This window comes from Pelmatolapia mariae, linkage group LG10_11 (genome assembly GCF_036321145.2).
Source record: "Pelmatolapia mariae isolate MD_Pm_ZW linkage group LG10_11, Pm_UMD_F_2, whole genome shotgun sequence".
NCBI lineage: Eukaryota > Metazoa > Chordata > Actinopteri > Cichliformes > Cichlidae > Pelmatolapia > Pelmatolapia mariae.
In genome coordinates this window covers 22,614,951-22,640,336 of record NC_086236.1, presented here as the reverse complement: position 1 = coordinate 22,640,336, position 25,386 = coordinate 22,614,951, and the positions used below count along the sequence as shown (strand labels likewise).

Sequence of the window (25,386 nt, the reverse complement as noted above, 5' to 3'; positions counted from 1 at the left end):
TGTTCTCCTAATGTTTATCAGATGTCTCTTCATATTCTGTTGCAAAGACCAAACCTGCAAGGTCTTTGTTTGTGTCTGCAGTGTATAGGTTGACATTATGCAATGTCCTCAGACTGTCTGAGCAATTACAGGAACATTAGTACCTCCTCTGCAACGTCTGAAGCACTTTTCAGTTTGTCTAGCATTTTTTCCCCATATGGAGCTATGATGCAGGAGGACAGACAGACAGACACAGTCTGTGGGTCTAGAATTGAGTTCTGGTGCTCACAAATCATAATTATGGTCATGTAGTTGGAATAATTTGTATTTACACATATATTTTTTCAGTGATCAGGGTTTTCTACGTTGTTGAATTGGCTTTTTACTTTGGTGCTTTAATTTTTCACAGTCTTACAGTCTTTCAAAAAATATTGGTTTTTGATTGTTCATAACAGGAACTATGCAACTTTCAATTATTCAGAGTTCAAACCCAGCATGATTGACTTTGGTAAAGGATGGCAATAGGAAAAGTACTAAGTAACTTTGAAATAGGGTTTACTATTGGAGCGTGGGCGGCAGGAGCTTCAGTAATTGCTCAGCTGTCTAGTGTTTAAACAGGAACGTTGACTAAAGTGATGACAATGATGCTCATGCATTAGTGCCACATGTAAGAAAAACAGAAGAGCATCTCTTTCTCAGGCGACTGAATCGGGGACATTAGCCTAGTCAGCAAAAAACAAACAAAAAAAAAAAAAAATCAGTTGACTGACACTTACGTACAGAACGATTTTATAGTAGGATTGCAGTGCATAAACCCCTTCGTTTTAAAGAGGCTATTGTTCATCTTTGCATAAGAATTTTATATAGATCTTTATACATATTAATTGTAAACTACTTTGCTATATTGAAACAACATTTAATAATTAAGTCAACTTAATTTGAGTCTTTCTTTGGTTCTGTTTTTTGACTTGTACATAACTTGTAGTGACTTAACTTTACTAGTTTAAAGTTTTTAATCTTCATATTACCTAAAGTGGGATAGGGCACTAGGAGTAACTGTCTATTATAATTAAATCGTCTCTCCTGCTCTCTGTCTTCTACTGGTAAATATACAGTGAAACAAAACGTTGAGAAGAGGTATTAGGCTACACCACACCAAACTAAAAACAACACATACCTTATGTTTTCTCTTATTTTCTTCTCATTGGATATACGTGAGGCACATTTAATATGAATCTGTTAAATTAACCCTTTCACACATAGTGGTCACTACAGTGGACAGCTATTCAAAGGCTTTTTTCTTGTATTTGTGTCAGTGTTGATGGTATACTTGCACATAAACCACTACATTGGACACTGATGTGTCGCTCCATACCCTGCCACCCACTGGTCGTTTAATGTTACTATCCGGTCTTTAAGTCTGACGTCACTGGCCGTGTCTGGGCCTAAACTCCGCTGCAGGTCCATATATCAAACGATCACTGTGGCATTACTGAGAGTTGAAAAACTGTCTAAAGTCTTTCATCTTTATTAAAATGATCAGCGTTCTGCTCTACCAGGTGTAACAATTGAGTTTAACATCCAGGCATCCATGAAAACGGAATTTATGACATTTAACGGAGTTAGAAGTTAGCAGGAAGTTAGCTCGCTAGCTTCCATCTAAATACAATATAGCATGTCCTGACTGCGGGGTTTTGGAAACAAATTAAAACGTACAACTCTGTTATCACTTCCAACATAAATGAAGACAGGAAACTAAACAGCAGTGACGTTTGTAGGGTTACTGAAGTTTGGCTAGCTGGTATATAATGATGTGCTACGTGACCGGTAGCGACACAGCTATGTTAGCATAATATAAACAAGCTAACTTTTTTTCCACTCTATAAAAGTTAACGTGAGTGTTCTTGGTGGTCAGGAACAAATGTAATCTCTGTAAGGATGCTGTAAACGGACCAAACTTCAGCCAGGAGAACAACTGAGATAATCCATCCACAATACGAGGTTAGTCATTCATATACTGCTGCATGGGCTGGGCTGTAGTTACATCGTAAGGTTTTAAAAACTGAGCTTAAATAAATGATTAGCAGTAATAAAAGCCGAGGGAGGTCAACAGTGATCACTGACTGTTTTAGGAGCTTAATACAAAACATTAAACATGTTAACAACACAAAAGCCATATTAAACGCAGACTACTTTAGGCCCGGAAGTAGGATTCGTCACGTCATCACTGAACGACCGGATAGATGTATGACGTGAGTCATTGTAATCATTGTTATTTAACCCTGTCAGGATTTTTTTCTTAAGTATTTTTAATCATCTTTTCATGTCTAAAGATGAATAAAAATACTTAAGGACAAAATCCTGATTGAGGTTGTCATAATTCATGCATGAAAGGGTTAATACAATAATGGAATAACAAGCTTAAAAGTTGCCATGATTGACAAGCGATTGGTGATTATCTGGACCATCACTGATCCCCAAGACACAGCACTGTATGATTAGATTGCTTCACAACTAATTGTATTTTTTATGTCTTTGTGACAACAAGTAGTTACAAACAAATTCTGTTCCTAAGATGGAATTTGATTATGAAAACTTTTACACTTTAGAGAAAGTATTAAGGAGATGGAAAAAGGCTGAAAAGCTGTCAAAGCCTGGGGTCAAAATGGCTACAAGGACAACATCAACACAAAGGCACAATGTGCAGCTCTTATTAAAAAAACATCAAAACACCTGCAGAATTCTTTACAACTTCATAAATTATTTGCTCATTTAACCACTACAAGAAAAACTATAAGAATGAAATTCTACATTAAGAGAAAGAAAACACTGGTACCTTAAACCAAAAGGTATTTTGGCGTATCTCGAGTTTGTAAAAGACAGACAGAATGTTCCACAAATTTTCTGTGGACGGATGATAAGTTGAAGAACTTTTTTGTCAAAAATGCACAAAGCTATGATATGGATGCAAAAGGCACCACATAAAATCCTGCTCGCACATCTAAGCCATGTTGCTGGGAGCATCACAGTTTTTCAACTGCCTTGATATCTCAGAGCCTGGACACCTTGCATCAGTTAGGAAGCAATTCATTTTAAATTATATCAATAAAATTTAGGGTATGTTTAGGAAGCAGTGCAGGATAATGAGCAAGATGGTTGAAAGGAAACCATAGGAAAAATCAGAGTCCCAATCTTAATCCAAAGGAAATGCAGTCACATGACCTAATGAACTAACACAATAGTCTGTTTTTTAAATATGTGAGCTACCAGGGTGTTTACTGCTAATTTTACAAGCTTATCGTTAGATAAAGCAGCTATTAATCATCTGTGTATTCTCAGTAAGTAATAAGTTCAGTAGAGGAGTTAATCAATTTGCCACGACCTTCTTATTTTACTGCTCTAGATTATGAAATTAAACTTTCTTCTTTTTCCTTTACTGTCTATTTCTCAAAGTAAGCCTCTGTGTCGTGGGCTGAATCAGCATCTTGAGTGGAAATATAGACCCTTGGGCCAGAGAAGAGGCATTATATCTGCCTGCAGGATGCCCTTGCTGAGTGTGCAAGCTATCTGGAGAAAAAACACAAAAGTGTACATTACCAAAGATTATCCTTACTCTGAAGAACCTGTGGATACTATATATACTTTGAAAACTGTATCTGTGTAATTTCATTTTTGCTCAAATCAAGCACAAAACAAAATGTGAAAATTAAATAAGTGGAAGAAAATATGTGGCTAGATAAACATAAACATACATATTGAAGATTGTTCACCCAGTATCTGTAAGGTCAGTCTCAACATTACACATGCATATAAAGTGTGTTATAAATAGCAGTTTGCTCCAGGCTCTTGGTCTGGAGCTAATAATTTTTCTGAAATTCTTTCTAATTATCAGCAGATACAAAAATGGTACTGTCATCTGCATACATGGCAATGCGTAAGTTATAGCAGATGTCCTAAACAGCTGCCCTGATCAACTTTACATTGTCATAATTTTATTGTTTGATAGTAAATCATTAAACAAAATACATGTGCTGTCTCTTGGATTACTAACTCTTCATTCATGTACCGGCTGATGATTTCAATCCATATGCAGATAGTTTAATTAGACCACGATTTATAAGAAGACTAATATCTACATGTGGAGTAGCACATGGTGGAATTTAGAGTTGATATTGTTTTCAGTCAAACTGAACATTTTTGAACGCAATACTCTCCTGGAGTTTACTTAAAACGGACAAAATATACTAGGAGCACCACTTGGTTCAGTAAAAGACTCTTTGGTTATTTGTAAGCATTCGCTTTTCAGACACTCCTTTGAAATGCAGTATCTGTGTGCTCAAAGAACACATAAACCTGCCTTGCCACTTAGCTGCTTAAAACCTGATCTTTATATTTATTTTTTAGTCAGTTTTGCTTTTATTGGATAGTTGATAGCACAGAGACAGACAGTGATTTATCCACTCTGTGATCAGAACATTATATGAAAGCAATTTAATGTCCCTGTATATGAAATAATGGCTGCAATGTAACAAATCATGGTCAGGTTTGTTGACCTTATGAGACCTATGGCATACACATTTTCAGTTTGCACACTTGGTTTGAAAGTGATGAAATTACAAAGCCAGTCTGAAGAATTTGCTTTGGGATTCATTTTTTGTTTTTTATATTGTGCATAAGGTTTTAAAAAAGCCACAAAGGTTTTAGTTGTGCAGTCAGCACCAGTCTCAGTGTTACGATGGCCTAGCAAAGTGAAGACCACATTTTTGCTTGACAACCAAAGGGTGGTTTGTGCAGCATTAAAAAGCTTTTAGTTAGATTAAGATGCATCGACTGATTGGTGGAATATTATTTTAAACGGAGCCGGAGACACTGCCTTTAGTTTCATTAAAGAGATAATAATAGTACTTTGAAGTAACTTAACATTATTGCAGAAACTAAAATTGAAAACTAAAAAGGCAAAACAGGTATTATTACCTTTTGTATTTCCTCTAAGTGTTATCAATTTATTTATTTTTTAATTCAAAATAAATCATGCCTACTTCTTCTAAAATTAAAGCTCTTTGTCCTTTTTATTCTGGTGGCCAGAAAGAATCTTTAATAAATTCACGGTAAATGTTTTCTACAGTTTCAGGGACAGGATAATAATTTATACTGAATAAGTTAATGCCAATTTTTTTTATGTCCCACTCACCAAAAAGCATGTTTTCACACCACCACTTATCCACTTTTCGCACTTTATTTTTTTGTTGAAAGGAAGAAAAGTATTTCAAGGATATATGAGATTTTTTTTCCCTCCTCCATCATTGGAGTGGCTTGTTGTTTGTGTTTGACAGCAGTCGGCATGCTGATCTCTGGTAGGGGCAGAGAGAAACAAAGTAAACATACTTGTGCTCGGACATACCTGTCGAGACATTAATGTACTGTGTTAGCAGTTTGATTGTTAACAGCTGGATCGATGACTGAAAAACAGTCGGACCACTTAAAGGTTACAAAATAAACATTTGTAAATGAGTTTACAGAGTTGGTCCACCCTCTCGACATCTGTTGGATGGATTGATATGAAAATTTGTACATGTGTTGGCCCAGAGGTTCATCACTAATGGCTTGGTGATCCCCTGACTATGCAGCTAAATATCTCGTGAAATACTTGGTTTGTCATAAATTTTGCTACGTGGATCAGTTTTAATACATGTTACTCAAAACGTCTGTATCAAAACGTCTGCCAACCGATGATCTCCCCATTACTTTCAGCTGCAGTGTGAACATGGTAAACATTAAATCAGATGGGTGTACTGTGAAGTGAGGTTAATGAGTCAGTGAGCTATGTTGAGCCTAAAGACATGGCAACGCATACTGCACAGCTTACCTGGTCCGTTGGAGGGTGTGCTGTTTTGGTTTGAAATCATAAGTAGCATTTTCACCAGTTATTTCCCTAAAATTATGATCTAAGTGCGATAAATGGTCTCATTTGATAAAATATTTTATGTACGCAAAACTGTTGAGCTGCTACTGATTGAACCCATGCAGTACAACTTCATTTGTGTCAGCTGTATACTATGTCTTGCGAGGAATTTACTCAATTGATGATGTTGGGTTTGCATAATTTTTTTAATTTAATTAATTTTTTTGCTTGAATTTCTTGTTTGAATCTCTCAGATTAAAAGATATATTTATCACATTTTTTTCACTTTCATGTCTCATCTAACCATATTTTTTTCTTCATATCTCCTGCTAAGTCAGCATTATCCCACAGCCTACCCAAGTGGTTTGATTAGTTTGGTATCAAGTGCAAAGTTGTTTGGACCCAATATTTGAGTGGCGACAAGTTATTAAGGATGAGGCCAAATGTTTAAAAATGCCCGAATTTCCTCTTTCTAAGCCTGCCTGATTATTTGCATTTAATTGGCTGCAGCTGTTCTGGTCTCTAAATGAGACTGGTACCTCTGAATTGTGTACCCTTTCACTGTGGGCTGTTTGGATTTATCTGGATGAAAAAATCTCAGCTTGTACTCCTTTGTATACTTTATAGATTTGTTTGACATGTAATTGTCTGTGCATGTGACTTCATTTTTTCCCCCATACGTGCAAACAAACATTTGAGTACACACAGTCAAGAAAATACTTCCTACCAACCAGTTAGTGGAGCACCGAAGGGCCTCCTGGTTCCTGTGTATTTCAGAGAGCTTTACTTTTAGGGCGAGCCTCGCTACTTAGTTAAACAAAAGGGCCTCCATGTTGGTCCTCTAGGTAAACACACTTTCCTGAGAAAACACGGACACAGTTACACTTTAACCTGCCCGGGAGGCCACAACTACATCCTCCCGGACAGTTTAGATCGAACTGGGCTATAGTTCAGACCCTCAGTGAGAATCATGTGCTGCACGTGAAACCATGCAGGCCTGTCAAACAATGGTGCCTTTGACAGCCATGCTCCCCCTCCCTAGTCCACAGTACAGTCAGAGCACTGTCTCTCTAGGGCTTGGATGTCACTCCCCATCTCTGTTGTGCTCCCCTGGAGCTGACCAGCTGGCTTCTAGGCTCTGGGATGTGAAAAGCAGCAGCACAGAGGAGCTACAGTCAAAGTTTAGCCCGCGTTAGCTCTTCAGAGAGGCCAGCAGCAACTCAAGCCAACCAAGTCGAAGTTTTTCCACTGATAAGTTCAGCCACTTGAGAGTAGGCTGAGCTGGTCCTTTGACCCACCTGACATCTTTTGCCCCTTAATCCTGCTCTGCAATGTTTTTCACATTTTCACACACATTTTTTTTTTACATGCCCTGCGGTGCACTAACCACAGTGTAATAATCCTATACAGAAAATATGCAGAATTTGCTTTCTCAGCATGGCAAAAATGTGAATTATAGTCTTTTTTAAGCAATGAACTACAATTAAAATCACTCCCAGTTAGCAAAGACTGCAGGGATTGAGCAATTGCCTGAGGAAACACAAGTCAGTCAAATTTTAATAAAATGCAGATGGCTAAGCTCAAATGTGTTTCATGCTCTGGATTCTCAAGTATCCACAAGGCATTGCAGCATTAACAATTGTTCAGCTCTATAAGTCGCTGGCGTGCAGTACAGGTACTGCATGTTGTGTCTAACTCACAGGTCATTCTAACTACATGCAGTAATGTCGCTTGTTGAAGTATCTCTGCCTGTAATGCAAAATAGAGAGAAGAAAGCATATTACTGTGCCTCCATTACTGCACAAACAAAGGTTTGAGTGTGCTTTGAAGCCATTGTGACTGGAGACATTTTTGTACACTCAGAATGAAGTGGCTGACTGAAGTCTCAAGCCTGAACAGATTTCAACATTAGGAACACTGAATAAAGCATTCTTATCTCTCTGCTAGATGATGGACATATAGGCAAGCGATGAGAGTTATATGATGTTATAGTTATGCAGAGCTGCCACCTCCCCCAGGCAGCGGCGGTCATGTAAACAGACAACGCTCTAGAGGAATGCTGGACTCTGTGACCTCCCGCCCCGACTGCTGTTACAGTGCACTGAGTTCAGTTAAAACAACCCTCCCCACGCTGCGCCTCCCCAGAGCTCCGCCTCGCCCGCCCTAGTCTGAGGCCCCTCAGGGTGGAAAAAACACACCTCTTTCACCCAACACCGCAGCCTGTTCACATATACATATACATATACACGTACATGAACAGACACACACAGAAAGACAAGTGGCCCTTTTCTTTGCCATCCCAGCCGTCAGGACATCAAGCTCCGGTTTCAGGCTGCTTTCAGTCTTTGGTTAAATGTACTTGGTCCTCCTTTTATTCCTTCGTTCCTGTAGAGTTAAAAAAAAATCATGGGTATACTCTTTAGTCCTATATTTTCAGGCTTAGTTGTTTCTTTTTTTGGGAACTGCAGAATTTAATTGTAAAAAAAGCCTGTCCCTGACACTGAGGAGCTCTAAGACATTCTTTCCTCTTACCAGTCAGTATTTCAAATTCGCTAATTGATAAAACTGACCTCAATTTTTGTTAGAAAATAGAGCCGCATGAATTTTTTTAAAAATTGCTTTTGTAAAAAGCTTGTTTTTCTGATTAAACTCTTTCCCCGCTTTAAATAAACATTCAGTGAAATGTGGTTTGGGAGGCGTATACTACAGTGTCAAGCAGACACTGCCATCTGCTGGAGTGCAAATTGAGGTGAAAGAGCAGGTCAGCAAGGATGAAGGCTCTAAGATGCTGGTTTGTAAAGTCAAACAGACTTACATCTGACAAAGTACTGAGCAGCAGAGGAAAAGCAAGACAGACACTGAGAGCCACATCTAACAGAAATTCACTCTGTTTCTCAGCCACACATGAGTTGTAACCCTGCTAAGATCCCTTGAATAAATCAAGTCAGTCAGAGGGAAGACCTAGTTAAAACGTAGCATGAAGCTGAGCTGCAGCTGCTTATATGTCATGGTTTATGAATCTTAAGTGGATTTTGTAATTGATTGCAGAAGCAGAGTGATGATTATCGCTTTGCTGGAACTCGTCACATTAAACACGAGAGGCCTAACACATGTATGCGTTACTTGTGCACACAGACATGTGGATGCACACATACACAGAGGCACACGCACATGCAGACACACACACACACAATCACAGTTAGCCGTTGTCTGAGGAAATGAGGAGCTGTCTGGTGCCATAGCAACCAATGCGGATATCCCACCCTTCTAGAGCAAGACAGAAAAAAAAACAACAAAAAAACAAAAGTGGCAATGAGAGATTGACAAGGCACTAATGAGATCCCTGCTACAGAGATTATCTATCTATTTATCTGTCTGTTTGTCTCATCTAGCTACTGTCTGTCTTGTGGTCGGGCAGTTTATCACAGTTCGAATGGGAAAAGTAGAAAACGTTAAACCACAGCTACGGCAACATCAAGAAATTTTAGGAAACAAAATGTAAGGAACAGAATAGCCACTCGTGGGTGAGAAAGGAGGTGAGCGCACACTGATGTGGAAGGAGAGAAATGAAACAAGGCAAGACGAAAAATGCTCAGACTACTCTCTGGGGCACGTCTGTCTGTTGTGAGCACTGAGCCATTGCCTAAAAACACAGACACTGCCGCAGTCTGCATCAGCCTCCCTTTCACCGCCGTGGCTCCCGTTTGAACTGCGCTCATATGTAATACTATTATTCTGGCCCATATACCAGGTTACATAACACTCCGAGCCAAATCCTGACCTCAATCTGCAAAACAGTCACTCTTGCACTGATCAGAATGTTAGACTCCTTATGAGCACTGACGTATGTGGAGCACAGCAACAAAAAAATAGTCAAGACGTCACAGGACTGTTAATAGCCAAAGTTTGCTGGTTTGGTACTACCTACTCTGCATATGAACTAATGATCATTGTTAATTATTGTTTTTTTCCCCTTCTGTAGGTGGCTCTAAGAACTTCTGGAATGGATGGAGAGCACCAACTGCGTTACCCCCCACCCGGTAAGTTTAGCCCTTATCAAGTCTCACTTCCTGGGCTGGCCTGCAGGTGGAAGTCACACCCACGGCTATGTACGCCACAAACAACATCCCTGTTGGAAAAAGACTCCACTCCCATTTACTTTTCCTATCTATCAAGTCTGTGTGATGTGATAATCATTGTTTGTGGCCACTTCATATCAGTAGTACAGCATGAGTGATAGTCTGTGTGTCTGTGTGGTGCTGATGCTATTTATGTCAGCAGTGTATGGCAGAAGACCACAAGAAGTGACTCACAGCACTGACATGACCTAAATCTTTTTTTTTTCTTTACTGCAGTGTCATTGTGTTGTCTTTGTGTGAAGCCAGCCAGCTTTGCTCACACTGTTGGGCTTTGATGTGCTGCCCTGAAGTGAGTGTGGAACATGTCAGTGAAACTGTAGAGTCAGAGAGATGGCTGAATGAGACTCGAGAGAGGCCGTGACTTTGACTTGTGTGAAAAAGCGCTTTATAGATTAAAATAAATGTGTCTCTTGTTAGACTGCTAGTCAGGGATCATCGTAGGGGAGGTAACCCCTTAGTACAAATTCAACTTTTTCCCTAAAGATATATTTTATCCTTACATGACCTAGTTTTACCATTTCAATAATTCTTTGTGGATGAATTTACAGCCCTTGAAAAATCTTAGTAGAGGTGCCTCAGTCCTCCACTGCACCTTTACACTCGGTCCACCTGTGAATGAAGTTTATTGAAAATCATTGGGCCGTTCATCTGCCTCCATGCTGTTGTTCTGTTACCTGGCATGGCCCCGAGTGCCTCCTTCTCCTCTTCAGGAGTGCAGCGGCTGCAGCCCCACCTGACGCACTTAACTGTTTGCCTACTGATCTACGCCTTGGCTCGAGGAGATGGATGGAGTGGGGATTGGACTACCAGCCAATAACAGTCCTCATTCTGACAGCACTGAAGTGACTTGACACATGTATTCAGCCAATCAGAGAACACTGCAGCAAAGGAAGAAGGAGCCGTTAAAAAAAGGGGGGTGTCTTTGGTGTCCTGTGCTTTCACAGGTTTTGCAAGTCACAGCTAAATTGCAAAACTGAAATCAAACCAAGTTGTGCAGTTATTAACTAGGACGTAAAATCTCAACATGGCACTACTAGATGGGATTATTCATAATCAATACTGTCTTTGAATATAAGGCCTGTAGTTGATAGCAAAATGTTGGTTTTATGCTACATTGTTTAAAAGTAATCACTGCAGCTATTAATAGGCTTTTATGAGCAACACATCCCTGTCACACTGTTGCTCTTGACTGCAGTGGCTAAAGCACCATGGTTTGCTTTTCACTTTTGAGACATTTGAAAAGGTTGGCTTTGATTTTTGTTGGTTATCATTCACTCATTCATAGCTTGGAATCACTCTCGGCTTATCTGGATCTAAAAAGAGACTGTCTTCCAGCAATGATGATGCATATAAAGGAAAGAAAAGCTTTCATCTGTGGGGCCTTTAGGTATATTCACCACCTCAGAAATATGGAATGCCGTCCTAAAGAATCAACCCAGGATGCAGGTTGTTATCTTTAGAGTCTGTAAAGTCAGTTACCGCAGTAAAAGGTCTATTACCTTGTCTGACACAGCGTGGCAGTGCCGTCTTAACGGCTGCAGACACATGCCACATATCAGTGTCCAGCCGGCAGAGGACCTCTCTATTAGTGTGCCCCTAACTGCACATGTTACAGTCCCCTTATCGGTCAATATTCCCTGGGAGCTTAGATGAGAGGTGGTTGTCTTGAGTTTTTATCTTGCAGTGCTGGTTGGCGATTGTGTTCGAATGATTTTTGTATTTTAACCAGATGGATACACGTTTATTTTTCACCAACGTGATGTGTGTTATGTAAGTAGGGTGTGGTCTAGTTGGCATCTGTCGGTTTATATTTAAGTACAATATTTTAAAAAAGTAATAAATAATCAACGCTGCTTTTTATTACTCAGAAATATGTAATATATTAACAGCGTGAGCATACGCGCTTTATTGAGAGGTGATCTCGTGTGGTCGCTGACTTTATCACCTTTGAAAAGGATATTTTCTGTTATTAGTTTTTAGCTGATTATTAATGTAACATGTTAAATGAAATTTCAACAAACTTTTGTGGAAAGTTCAGATGTGTGGTTAAAAAAACAAACAAGTAATTAGTTTGTGTTGTGAGTCTGGATCAGGATGCAGGTCAAGGATTATTTTTAATGAATTTTTAAACACTGAGATATGACAAAATTAAAAAAAAAGAAGCATTTTGCTTTTGCTTCATGAGCATGAGTGTGATTGGGTTATTTTGACAAAGATTATCAGTGTTTCAGAATTCTTTGTTTTGTTATCCTGACTTTTTGGAAAAATGTTCCTTCCATGAGCCTTGTAGGGTTTACTTTAAAGTCACGATATGTCCGGGTTTTTTTTTAGTCTATAAAAAAAACAAAGTTTCAGTTCTCGGGACGAAAGTCACAACAGCCGGTCCAATAATCCTTTGGTTCAGAACCTATAAAATCTACTTTTAAGTGACATATCATCATCTTCCGAACAACCATATTTATATTCCTTTTGTGTTTGAACACTTACGTCGAAAAAGGTCATGTGATACCTGGGCCACAGGATAAGTTTATTTGTCTGCGTGTTGTTTTCTCTGTCTATATGAAAGGTAAAGCACTGATTTAAAAAAAAGAAAGAAAAAAGCTTCTAAAAAAGTTGCTTATTAGATCCATGTTTAGTTTGCTTCAGCCAAACCAGTTTCTTTCTGCTACGGTTTTAATGGCAAAGCACTCACAGGCTTATTCACCACTGGATCTAGTGCTGGGTGTATTGAAAACAGAGTTTGAAAAATATTTCACTCGTTTGTATTTAAAAAGTTAAAATGTTAGATTAAAAGATCAAAAACACCTCCTAGTCTCTTACTTAAATTGTCATTAAGGGAGCTTGTCATAAGCAGCGATTCACCTCTCTGTAATATCTTACGCTACTGTTTCTGCAGACCAGCATGAATTCATTACTCTGCACTGTTCTGCATGTTTACATGACTCATTTACAGACTGTAAATAATCCGTTCAAAATGAAGGGCTACAAAATTACAATTTGAGTTCTCTTTTTCATCTAGAAAATAAATTTCTTGAATTGCTTCATAGCAACATTGTTATATTTTACAGGTAAAACAATCACAGCACAGTCTGTATATACAGTGCAGTCTCTCATTCAGAATGTGTTGATATTTAGTGATTTCTGCATATCTGTGCGACTTCAGTATTCAGGTACCGATCAAAAATTAACATGGTTTTTGATTTTATCCCGTGACCGCATCAGTATTCACGTTGATGATCAGCTCTTTTAAAATTGCATTGTGAGAGCCTGCAGACTGTAGTAGCTCTACTCACTGTGTGTATCTTTTTCCTGCCTCCATCCTTCTAAGCCTTACAGCTACAGTTCATGACTCACAAGGTACTCTGTGTGTGTGTTTTCTGTTTTATTTGTGTGCCTGAGCATCTGAATATACTGGAAAAGGCTATAGAGGACACAGTCCTGCATGGACTCTCAACGCTGCACAGGAGTACGAAAAAAAGACATACCGGATTATTCCAGATTAGGAAATCTATGTACTTTAGTGATCGAGGATATGATTCAGTGTTCTTTGGGCGGTGTTAATGTGGTTGAATGACCAGTGTTTTTCATGTGGCCTCAAGAAGTGAAAGTGCGACTGAGTCATCAAATAGAGACACAATAGAACAGGAAACCACAGTAGTGCCTACACACCCTAGTGCCGTAAGCACACAGTTGGGTTACTTGATTGCTAAATTTGAAGAATTTTGCTTGCTCATTATGGCTTTCCACTGTTCAGAGTCATGTCTCACGTGTTTGGAAAGACACACCCAACAAGTGGTCTGATTTATTGCTTTGGAAACAAAAGCATTTGTTTTACAGAGAGATGTGCGGTGTTGAATCTTTCAGGCGAATTACTCACCGACATTTGAAAAAGACAGCAATTGTGCTTTTTTATTGTTAACTGTGGATGAATATGTATCCAAGAGAAATGAAGTAGAAGAAGAAAAAAAACAGTACTGTACTGGCTCACATGGTGAATAGTGATTTATATTTTAGGAATTAGACAGTCTATTAAAAGTCAGGTGAAACAGAGAGGAAACTTAGTGAGGTTGGCGAGAACTACTGCTGTTATTTCCAAAATGCAGCGTGTCAAAATGATTAGACTAAATGCAAAAGTCCTACAGGAGAGAGGGAGAATATGTCAGCTACAGAGATGTAACTTTACGTGTTACTCTGAACATGTCTCATGCAGAAGAATAGCTTTCAAAGATTAGTTCCCTGTAGGAAATAAATTAATCTCAAGAACTTCCTATTCAAAACAATACAACATATAAAATGAAATGAGATTTTCCTGACAATTTACAGACCATTTTTACTCTATATTATATCTTTTAAGGCATAGTGGCATCAACTATACCTAGCGATATGTGAATGATTTAAAATTACTGTTCCTATTTGTTGAATAAAAATAGCGAGGGACGACTTGGAGTCTGCTACTGATAATTATCGTGATTCTCCTTGAATTTAGCTTGCGGTCAGTGTACCGTTGTCTGGGGAATCCTGCATGCAAATGTTAATTTCTTCTTGTTTGCTGTCTTAATCTGGCTTTCATTCTTCCTGACCAATTACTGTCATCTCAGAGGTTCAGATTATTGGCTCTCCTTTCCCTCCTCCACAGCAGACATGTGTAACAGTCTGGTAATGTCTGTGTAATATTTGGCATTTTCCAAACTAGGGTGATCCGCTTGTTGTTTATTAAAATGACTCAGTGGGTCAGCTTCCAGAGAGTGATGTCCAAAATGAAAAAGAGCAACTTGTTTGAGGTGAAAGGCGTGACCACACGCTGTAGACGCTACAAAGATGCAGTGTCTGTGACATCACCCACAGGTTTGTGAAGGGAGGTTTTCACGCCAGGATCTGGGTTAGCCAGCCCAAATTTAGGCAAAGAGGAGGTGCGTGGAAGGATAAGCAATAATGACTGACTGTGAGAGGCTGAGACGCCTGCCTGTCAACAAAGACACTAGAAAGACGCTCTAGATTTAGGAGCCTATTGGTCTTTGAGAGTCTGTCACCTGTCCTGAATCTTACAGAAACATTTATCAAAATTAAGCAAAATTCTTTTTGTTCAGAGGGTAAACCTCTCTGTTTTAAGAATTTGCCAGACCTGTTGTGCTTTTTCAGATTCTGAAAAAGTACAGCAAGCCTGTACTTTTTAAATTTAAGGCTGGAAAATTTACCCAAAGTAAAGTTTACAAAGCAAATTACAATTGTGCTATGCATGTGCAAATTTATAGGTTATGGCTTTATGAATGGCTCAGTCTAATGTGTTGACACTATCATGTTTCCCCTCCAATATCTGAACAAATGCTATTCTAATGAGCACTAGCGACGCAATTACCAAAGAAGAAATTATGGTAAAATGTCTTCTTTGTAATGTCTCTGCTAATACGAAGTAGTAAATGTAAAGTTTACTGTATGGGGGTTAGTGTAGTTCTGTTGTTCTTGGATGATTTAGACTGAGTGTGCAGGACTGTCTGGTTAGTCGCTCACGTTTTCCCTGAAAATCCTCAGCTTGATGCGTGTCTGACTTCAGTACTTCAAGCCCTTCACCTGTAATCCGCATTTAGTGTCATGTGATCATTTTATCCTTTTCACACTAATGGTGTGATTTGTTTCTGTCGTGTAACAGTGGGTAGAATTTTAATAGAAACGCACTGTTATTGTGCTTAATGTTTGTGATCTTTGACTTTTTCCATTTTTTTGATATGATCTTTAGCAGCTGCCCAAATAGCATAATTGTGTGCACAGTTGCACAAACTCTCTTGATGATTCACTGAGACATTTGGTGCAAATTAAGTTGTGGCACAAATATGACTCCCAAAATAATACTTGAACAGAGCAATTTAGATCCAGTCACAGCTGAAGCATACTTTACACACAGATAGATTGATCTCTCCGTTATGTGCTTGGCTCATTGGTTGCTGAGGTCCTGTGGTAATAATTACTTGGTGAAACTTGGTGTAAAGTGCACAGTGTTTTAAATTACCAAGAATAATTTAATGAGTAGTTCTAGTGCTTATTCATATCTATAAAGTACTTGGGTCCTCAAGGTTTCTGGATAGTGACACTTTTTCTGTAATTTTGCCTCTGTTTGCAACCACAGTGGATTTTAAGTCAAATAATCAAGATGAGATTCAAGTGCAGGTCAATTCACGTTTAATTCAAGAGGTTTTACCAAAGTTTTAAATGAAAGGTTTACACTTCCACATTTTCAGAAGGTCAAAATTAATTGGACAAACGAACCTAAATTTAAATACAAGAATCGTTTTCTCCCCCTAAAAGGGAGGGTGTGTGCAGTCGGTTCCATTTGTTTGTCTGTCTGTTTGTATGGCATCCACAGTTTTCATTATATCGTGTTCAAATTTTGTGTGATGGTAGATAACAACATCTTAGGCTGATTTCATTTTGGCAAAAATCGGGTCAAGGTCAGTAAAAACTGACAATCATTTATGGATCCTCTTTAAACTTCACAACACTATACTAGAACCTGCAGGATGTGAATACTTCGGATGACTAAGCATTTAACCTTGACCTTCATTGTTAGCGCCCATGGTCAAAGTTGACCTTGAAAAAAAAAGTCAAGAAACCATATCGAGTAATATACCATACGAGAGGGCATGAAGAGAGTGGTACGATACAGTTTTTATTTTTTCAATGTAATGCCCTGTGACATCACAATGAAGCCATAAAGTTTCGCAAAATCACACACTGCATAAATATATGTTAACATTTACAGTTTTACAGTTTAGAAAAGCCAAAGATTTCAGCCAATTCTGTAAAGATAATAAAATACACAATTTTAATATGTAATGCTTTTAGGTCATACAGCAAATTTACAAATCCTTTACTGCCTTGACTGATTGCCTGAACCCTAGAAACCAAATATAGTTTTCTCCTTTGAGATGCTCCAGGCCTTTACTACAGCCACCTTAAGTTTCTGTTTGTCTGTACGCCTCACTGACCTCAGTCAGGTGACTGACTTGCATGTTGGAGAATATTATCTTTCTTTACTTTAAGAAACTCTTGGGTTGCTTTTGCTCTAAACTTTAGATCATTATCTGTTTGCACTGTGAAGCTCTGTTTGATCAGTTTTGCAGCATTTGGCGAAATCTGAGCAGAGAGCATTGCTCTGTACACTTTATAATTCACCCTGATGCTTCTTCTATATGCAGTCACATCATCAATAAACACTATTGGTGGGGTTCCAGTCACAGCCATGCATGCCCATGCCATAGCATGTTTGACATGTTTGACAGATGATGCGGTGTGTTTCGGATCATGAGCTGCTCTCCTTTTTCAAATTTTTCTCTTTCCATCATTGTGGTACAAATTAATATCGGTTTCAACTCTCCAAATTATATTTTCCAGAGCTGTGCAGTGTCTTTTCAGATGTTTTCTGACAAAGTCTAATCTGACCTTCTTTTTCTTGATTGTACCCAATGGCTGTTTCTTCTTGGCAGTGATACACTTATCTCCTTGAGAGTGTTCTCGACTCAGTCGTGAAGTTGTTTTTCCTGATATAATTCTATATCAAGCACTAAAGTTGTTTTCTGTCGTCTTTCATGCTTTTGCATTTTGCTGAGCTGGCCACTACAAATGTGGATTGACGATAAGGCCACTCCTGAACTTTCTGCTACCTCTCTGATAAGTTTATGTTGGTTTTTTAGCCTAATCCGGCCTCCTTCTGTCACACCTGCATATCTATGGATCTCATGTTGAGAGTTCCAGTGACTACTACCAAATGCAAGATCAACACTTGGAATCAGCTCCATATCTTTTATATCCTTAATCTGTCTTGGGATAACAAGGGACCAGGCCTCACCTGGCCAAGAAACAGCTTGTCAACTTTCCAGTTACTTTATCTGAAAATAGGGGACGGTGTATAAATATGGCTTACTTCTTAAACACAGGTGATATCTTTGTTAAATCCCTTAAATTAAAGCTCACATTCGATTGTTTGTTTTAATATTCACTGTGGGACCATACCAAGATATAAATTGCATAGTCGTGTCTTTCAATGTTATAAGATGACAGTGTAAAATCAGACTACTTTAGCAGATTTTAAAATGTTTGCTCTGTTTTCCGTGGATAAAATGGGATCATTCTAAGCAGTAATGCTGTTAATTTAAAAGAAAATGCATCAAACAACTTAATCGTCTCCTGAAATGCTTTCGCACAATATTACATGTCAGATGGAGTCTATCTATTAGGCCGGGCCTTCTGTAAAGCTGGCAAGAGACTTGTGGCCATCCCATCATTAAGTGGGGAATTAAAAATCCTGAGAAGTTGTTAATCGCCACAGTCATTCAGATTCCATATAGACTCTACACGGCTGAGGACATCTATGAGCTGTGGAAGGGGCATGGTCCTGGGGAAACTGGGCCAATGCTACTGGACCCAATAGTGTTTAATTAGAGGGAGAGCTTGGCAGGAACCGATGAAGGAGAAAGGCTCTCAGGATGTTAGTCCAGGGTGAGAGGGTTCGCACACAAAACAGTGGCTTTTCATCACTGCATGACTCACTCAGTTTGTGTGTAAAGTATAGTGCATGTGCGTATGTGTGCGCATGTAGGGGGTGGGGGGAGAGAGAAAGTGAGAAAATGTGTATGTGTGCTTGTACTGTTTCCGTGTGTGTGTGTGTGTGTGTGTGTGTGTGTGTGTGTGTGTGTGTGTGTGTGTGTGTTTCTTACCTCACTGCTCAGGCATTCCAGTAGAGAAAGTGGTGTGAAGTGAAAGAGTGGCTCTCACAGTGTGGGTATTCATGGATCGGGCCCCCGTGGGCCAGTCAGGGCTCCAATGTTCACAGACAAAGCCTCTCCAGCCGGACCCAGACACACTCATATAGAAAGGGGAGCAACAGAAGGAGAGGAACGCAGAAGAGGGAGACAAGGTAACAAGGGGAGAGAAAATTGGAGAAGGGGTGCGAGGGGGGCAACAGGAGAATGTCTGTTGGCAGCTCCCTTCTCCCAGGAATGCAGGTGTGATCGGTTACCGTCTATAAGTGGACCAACCCAAATATTTTCTGCTCTGAGCTGCAGCCTGGAGTTTTGTTTGGGAAAAATCTAAATGGATGCCTGTCTTTTTTGAATATTGTGTTTCAGATTTCCTAAGGGTTAAACCCGAGATGCTTTGTAGAGCCTCTCATCTTTACTGTACCTTTACTTTAAATAACTGTTACACTGGAAACCACTTGCTAACCCCATATTCATCGGCACCTTTGTCCTTTTTTTTCTCTCCCTGCTGCCGTCGGACTCCATAAATCTCTCTCTCCCTTCTGAGGAAGTGGCTCCTCCCTTTCTTTTTACATCAGCCAATCCTCTCCCTCTCCCAGTCCTCTCTACTCCCACTAGCATTAAGCCAGCAGCTTGAGCTCTTAGGATTCCATGAAAGTTTATTCGACTTGGCCGTCCCGTCACTGCTCCCCCTGCCCTGGCCCCTTCCCTAGATCGGGTAGCCTGGTTCACTGTGTCCTTAAACAACCCGTGTGCATGTACAGGAAAGGGGCCCCAAAGTAGGGAGGCCCATCTCTAATCCTTACTTTTCGAAGAGACAGACTCGCACTGGAAAGTCTTTATACTGGCTTCTCTTTATTTATTTCTGGCTACAGTCATCACACAGTCTAATTACCACAGTCATCAATAACAGTGTTATCTGGTAGCACAGATGTGGTAAAACAATATAATACAGTGTGTACGACGACTGCTTAGCATGTACTCTGCAACTGATAGGAATCATTTAGAAAAGATACAAAAATATACATCCTGAAGAGAGATGTTTTTCTTCCACAGCATCTTTTCATGTTAATATCTGGAATATACAAATATTTTTTTTGTTTTCCTTTTTGGACAGTTTAAGAAAGACCCCCTACAGTGCAGTATTCACAAGGCGTTTGTGATGTTTTATAACAACTTTTACGTTCCCCATGAAAATCTCAATCGAAGGGCTCTCGTGGATCATGACTTTTGAATCGAATTTGCATTTTTAAAGAAATCAGGTGCAATTTTCTTTGAGATACATTACGTATTTCTTAAATACATTTATCTCATATTGAGCTGTAGCTCTCCTCCTGCTTGCAAATGTGGAGCCCTTATCAGTGTTAAAATGGATGGGTGGGTGGCACCTGCTACCATGAAATTGATGGCCCTGTCCTGAAGGTGCATAGTCACACAAATTGTGAGTGCACAGCAGCCAAGAAATGGCCAGAAGACAGATGATATTCGATATTTGAAGTTAAATTAATCATGAGTCCACTGATATGCAACAAAAGCTGCTGATTATGAATTAAAAATGTGTATTTTTTGAGGCTTTCCTGAAATGTATTGTTTACAAAAGTATATTGCTCAGTTTGTCATCAGTTAAGAATTTGTGGGGACGTTGTAGTAACGTGGAAGATAAGATTTTGCCAGTTACGGCTGTGAAAGCATAAAGTAACAAGGATACTTCCCGTTAGACCTTGTTAAAATATTTTCCCGTGAGTTGGACAGAGCATCTGGTTTGTTAGAATTCCTCGCCATTAGAATTCCTTACTGAGACAAGAATTGTCTCTAAGCCATGAATTCACCAAACTGCTGAAAACTGGAATAAAAAAAAATAAAAAAATCACCAAGGTCACAGCACTGGCACAAAAATAAGATTTGCAATATGCACATCTTAAAAGTTTGATTACAAGCTGGTTAAATGAATGTGCTGGCATTAACAATAAGCTGCTTTTTGAATGATTCTGTTGACAACTAAATGCGTAAACCTACTATAATGAATGGAGCACCATTCGATTTGTGCAGATGTTTTAGGGTCGACTTGCACTGATTTGATTACACTTTAGGAATAGTAATAATAGGTGATAAATTAATCAGGATATGGCAGTACAACTCACAGTAGCTATAAAGATGCATAAAGATGACTAAAAATATACCTAGTTATATTGGAAGGTATAATTAACTCAATTCATTTAATGACATTTTATCTTCCTGTTATGGATGGTGCTTTGATAACTTCTAAAATCTGTAGATGAAGCATACATGATGTGACTTCAGTTTCTGTGTATACAGAACCTACAGGTGGATGTTGGGTGTAGGTATGCCTTGTAAAATCCTAAGTTGGGCAGCTAAAGTGGGGGTGGAACATTTGAGAAAGGGTGTGATGCAGTAAGTGGTGCAGGATGCTGTCTGCCTGAGCTGTCTTAAACTGCTATAGCTACACCCCGTGTTTAGAGATGTAGCTATTTATACTGGGTGTAACTGTAAAACCAGGAAAGCCAGAAACCACAGTTACAAATCACCTATCCAACAATGTTGGGCAACTTCAGATGAACTGTTCTACAATACAAAACAGGCACAATCACTCTTTTACATTATAAACTAGGGCATGAATGGATGGCTATTAAATATGAGTATACTGAAGGCACAGTAGACACACTGTCATATGGCTCTATGATCCCAGTGACTCCTGATCCCCTCAAATCCCTGATGAGCTAGAAGCCATGACCCTGGCATCTGCCAGCAGTAGCAGAAGAAGCAGGAAGCTATGACTGAGTCACACCTAGACAGATGCTGCGTATGACAAAGTCTCAGCAGTGAAACTGCCAGCACGCTCACTGCTACTGAAACTCTCACAGGGCAAGATGAATCGTTAAACATCGATCCTGACTTCTTTGGCTCCAAACTACACTAAATTATGCGAAGCAGCTGCTTTACATATTTGGATCACCCTATAAGGTTTCTGTTTGGTCTAAAACTGCTGTAAAATGTGGTCGTCTGAGACGTTCATCAGTGATATTTTACAGTATTTTTTGAGTATGTCCTAAAAAGGGATACTATTTAAAAGACAGCAATAGTTGTGTTAGACCTTAAACTCGTGTTGAAATTCTGTCCTTCAGATGAACAAAGTACTTAGAGATGCCTGAGAGAACGCCTGGTCAGTCACTCTGTACTCCTGCTGGTATGTGTTGCGGAGGTGCAGCTGATTTCAGATGCAATCTTTGTGGAAGACTTTCTTTTTAGCAGCAGTGTTCAAGTTGATACTGTATATGTCTCAGATGGAAGTAGCCACGCAAACAAGCATCACACTCATATTTAGCAACAAGCATTTAAAAGGTGCTGTTTAAAGTCGTACAAATACAAAACATTTGTGGCGATTACTAAACCCAAATGAAGGCTTTTACACACCCATACAGGACTTTTTATTGGATTCCCATGCTCGTGGTTTTAAAATATATGTGTCTAACTTGTTGGATTGGTCAGGATTGGGGAAACTAGTATCACATTAAGCAGGAAACATCGTTCCTGAAAAACTTCTTAAAATTCAAAGATGCAAATGGATATCCAGTGAGATATGAGATCTAGCAACACTAACGATCATCTAAAAAATTAGGAATAGCAGAGACAAACAAATCAAATGTCTGACTGACAAGATTTAAACAGATACACTTCTTTAACTGTAAAAATGTTAATGTTACTCATTGGATTTTGCTTTGGTTACGGTATAAACCTAAATACAAACGCTTGCTTTATAACAAGAGGTTTACTCTGGCTTTCCATTGACTGCACTGAACACAGAAATGTCACTAAATACTTCCAAGTCATTGCAGTCAGGGTGAATTCAACCACCCCAGTGTGTCAGACAAGTTTCTCCAGTTAACCAGGTTTGAAGACTTTATTTTCCTAAATTAGTTCTTTGGTTTTTAACATCTGTGCTGCACTAATTTTTTTTTCCAAAGTTGCGATTATTTATTGTTATAAATTGCGGTGTCACTCCTGACAGTTAAATGTTTTGTGAATTTAGATTTTACTCCTCGCAGTTCAAATCTTTCTATCTGCGAACACCAGAATTTAGAAAGAGGATTCTGTCTATGATTAAATAAAGATTCATGTTTAGTTTTTAGTCACATGGATTTAAAAATCTAAGTAATGAGATTATGACTTTATTTTTTTCTCATAGCCACTCTGATTGTACACTGTGTGGAGGCCAACGGTATGTGAATATTTAAATATACGCACATGTATTTTCCCATCTTTAGTTTGCTGTGTGTGTGTGAGCAGGTATGCATTTATTTGTATCCGTGCGTGCAGTGGTGCATGCATGCGAGTTAAGTTTGATGTGCGTAAGTGAAGCTGTTTGTCTCGTTCTGTCCTGTGTGTTCAGAAATCTCCTTTTGCTGCAGACAGTCTGGGGTGCAGAAATGGTGCGGGGCGTGGGGGAGGTAGGCAGCGGACATGGCGGCAGGCCAGAATCAATTGGCAGTGTAATGAGATGGCCTGGTGCCAGGTAACCATGGAGCTACCCTCTTTGCCTGTCTCCCAGTGCAGAGTTCAAAATTAAACTGAATGAATGAGAGAGAGAGAGGAGGGGGGGAAGGAGGGGAAGGAGGGCAGGGAAATGAGGGTCTGAAACGGCAGGAGTGGAGGGTGAGAGAAAGAAAGAAACGGCAAAAGAGGAGGGTGGCTGATGAGGGGCTGTGTACTATTTCTAAGCTCTGCTGTAAAATCTAACTTGAGCCCTTATTTCTGAAAAAAGGAGAATGGAGGGGGTAAACTCAATATCCAGCCAGGGTTTTTTATACTCTGGAATATCTCAAAATGCTGTTTCTATCCGTCTTCATTTTGCTTCAGTGCGCTGCCAGTTAAAAGTAGAGTTTTAAGGGAGGAACGAGTGCACTTCATGTAGCAAAAAAAGAAATTAGACTCCATGAGTTTTTATCCTTGATGTTGTCCACGTTGAGCTGCTTCCTTCCTTTTGCGGGTCTAAAAGCATTTCTTTCTTTAATTTCCCTGTAAATCTTTGCATTTCTTCACCCCCCCCCCCCCCCCTCTCAGGCCCCACACTCTTCTTCCTGTCACAGAAGATGTGTTAATATTGAGCATTTGGCTGCTTTCTTAAAGTGATTAGTTCAAGTCAGTGGATCCTTCAGATGAATAGAAATTAAGTAATTAATAGAGTAATTACATCTTTTTCTTCTTCCTACAGCCTTTACCCCTGCTATGTCATTGTGCTTGCTCTTTTTTTGTATCTCTTCCTGCACATCATCTTCAAGAAGCAGTGCGCCACATTGGGTAGTTTTTCAGTTCTGCTTTGGCTGACATATACAATGGTGAAACACTGGTGTACAACCATGATTACACCAACTGAAGATCTGTCAAAACCTTTTATTAAAATAATAATAACACTGAATGTGAAAATGTCACATTTCAAAGACTCTTAGTTTATAATCTGCATTGATTTAAATGTGTTAAGTGAAAACCAAAGTGCAAATTAAACAACTTTTTGTTTTTGTTTTTGAATGATTCGCACTATGAAGGCAGTAAAGTCAAACAAATGAAGGAACATTTCTTTGCATAGTCCATCACCAATCCGAAACTCTTTATAAACTTGTTTCCAGAGACAACAATTGAGTTTTCTGCACTAAAGCTTACGTCTTCAGTGTGTTAGAAACTGGCTGAAACAGGGCAGAGCAAGCCACATATCACCAACATTTTTGCAACAAGCCACTACTTTTTATGTGGTGATGAAAGTAAATAGATGCTATATTTGTGTTGTCACCTGTCCTGATATGACCTGCGCTTTCACTGGGATGTCGTCTTCATTTTCTAGCATATTTAGAGAGGGGGAGCACGGTACACCCTGTACAGTAGAAAAGTATGCTCAACAGTAGGCCTCATAGCCTGCGAAAAACGGCCAGGCACTCTCTGATGAAATGGCCCAGACTTTGAGACTTTTGAGTGCACATTGACAGAGAGACGAGACAGTGGGCCAAGATGTCTGTGGTGTGGATTAATGGGGAGGACTGGAGAAAGGGTGCCGCAGTTGTGCGTGAGCAGAATATTTGATGGGGGAAGCGAGAGGAGGGAACAGTGAGGGACAAGCAATTGAAAGAAATGGGTGAGATGAAAGGGGGGAAAGATATAAAAATTGGACTGCAACATTCAGAAGCAAAGATGTACGAGTGTGAATGAAAAAATATAGTAAAAAAATATATGTTGCTGCTGTCTCATGTATCCCACTGGTTCTTTATTCTGCTCTCTCCTGCATGAGTGCGTCTTTTCCACATTCACCCTGCTGCACTGGGTTGATTATGGGGATGAATTCGCCATGAAGGCCGTCCTCACGGACACCTGAAATATGCATCCTAGTGATGTTAAGTAGAGTTATTGCTAAATATGTTAAAGTTTAAATTTTTTTCAAAGATTAAAAACAATAAAAATACACGCACAAAAGCAGAGAACGAACAGTTAATTTTTGTGGGTACTAAGTAAAGCAAATGTCGACAAACTGTCATATAAAACACTTTAATTATGAAAATTATGACGAATTCTTTAATCGTCTGCACATCTTTAATCATTAAGCTATTTTATT

The 25,386-nt window shown here is 39.2% G+C and overlaps 2 long non-coding RNA genes across 2 annotated transcripts in view; one reads left to right on the top strand and one right to left on the bottom strand.

Moving 5' to 3' along the window:
- Nucleotides 1-5,250: 5,250 nt before the first annotated feature.
- LOC134637040 (uncharacterized) lies at nt 5,251-19,319 on the bottom strand. The gene is made up of 3 exons (XR_010095052.1): nt 18,729-19,319; nt 8,134-8,266; nt 5,251-5,330 (listed from the first exon to the last, which is right to left on the bottom strand). It is a non-coding gene; the product is annotated as an uncharacterized LOC134637040 (long non-coding RNA).
- Nucleotides 9,719-25,386, top strand: part of LOC134637039 (uncharacterized) — a 35,073-nt gene continuing 19,405 nt past the window's right edge. The window contains exon 1 of the long non-coding RNA XR_010095050.1: nt 9,719-9,921. This is a non-coding gene — a long non-coding RNA (uncharacterized LOC134637039). The remainder of the gene's footprint in view (nt 9,922-25,386) is intronic.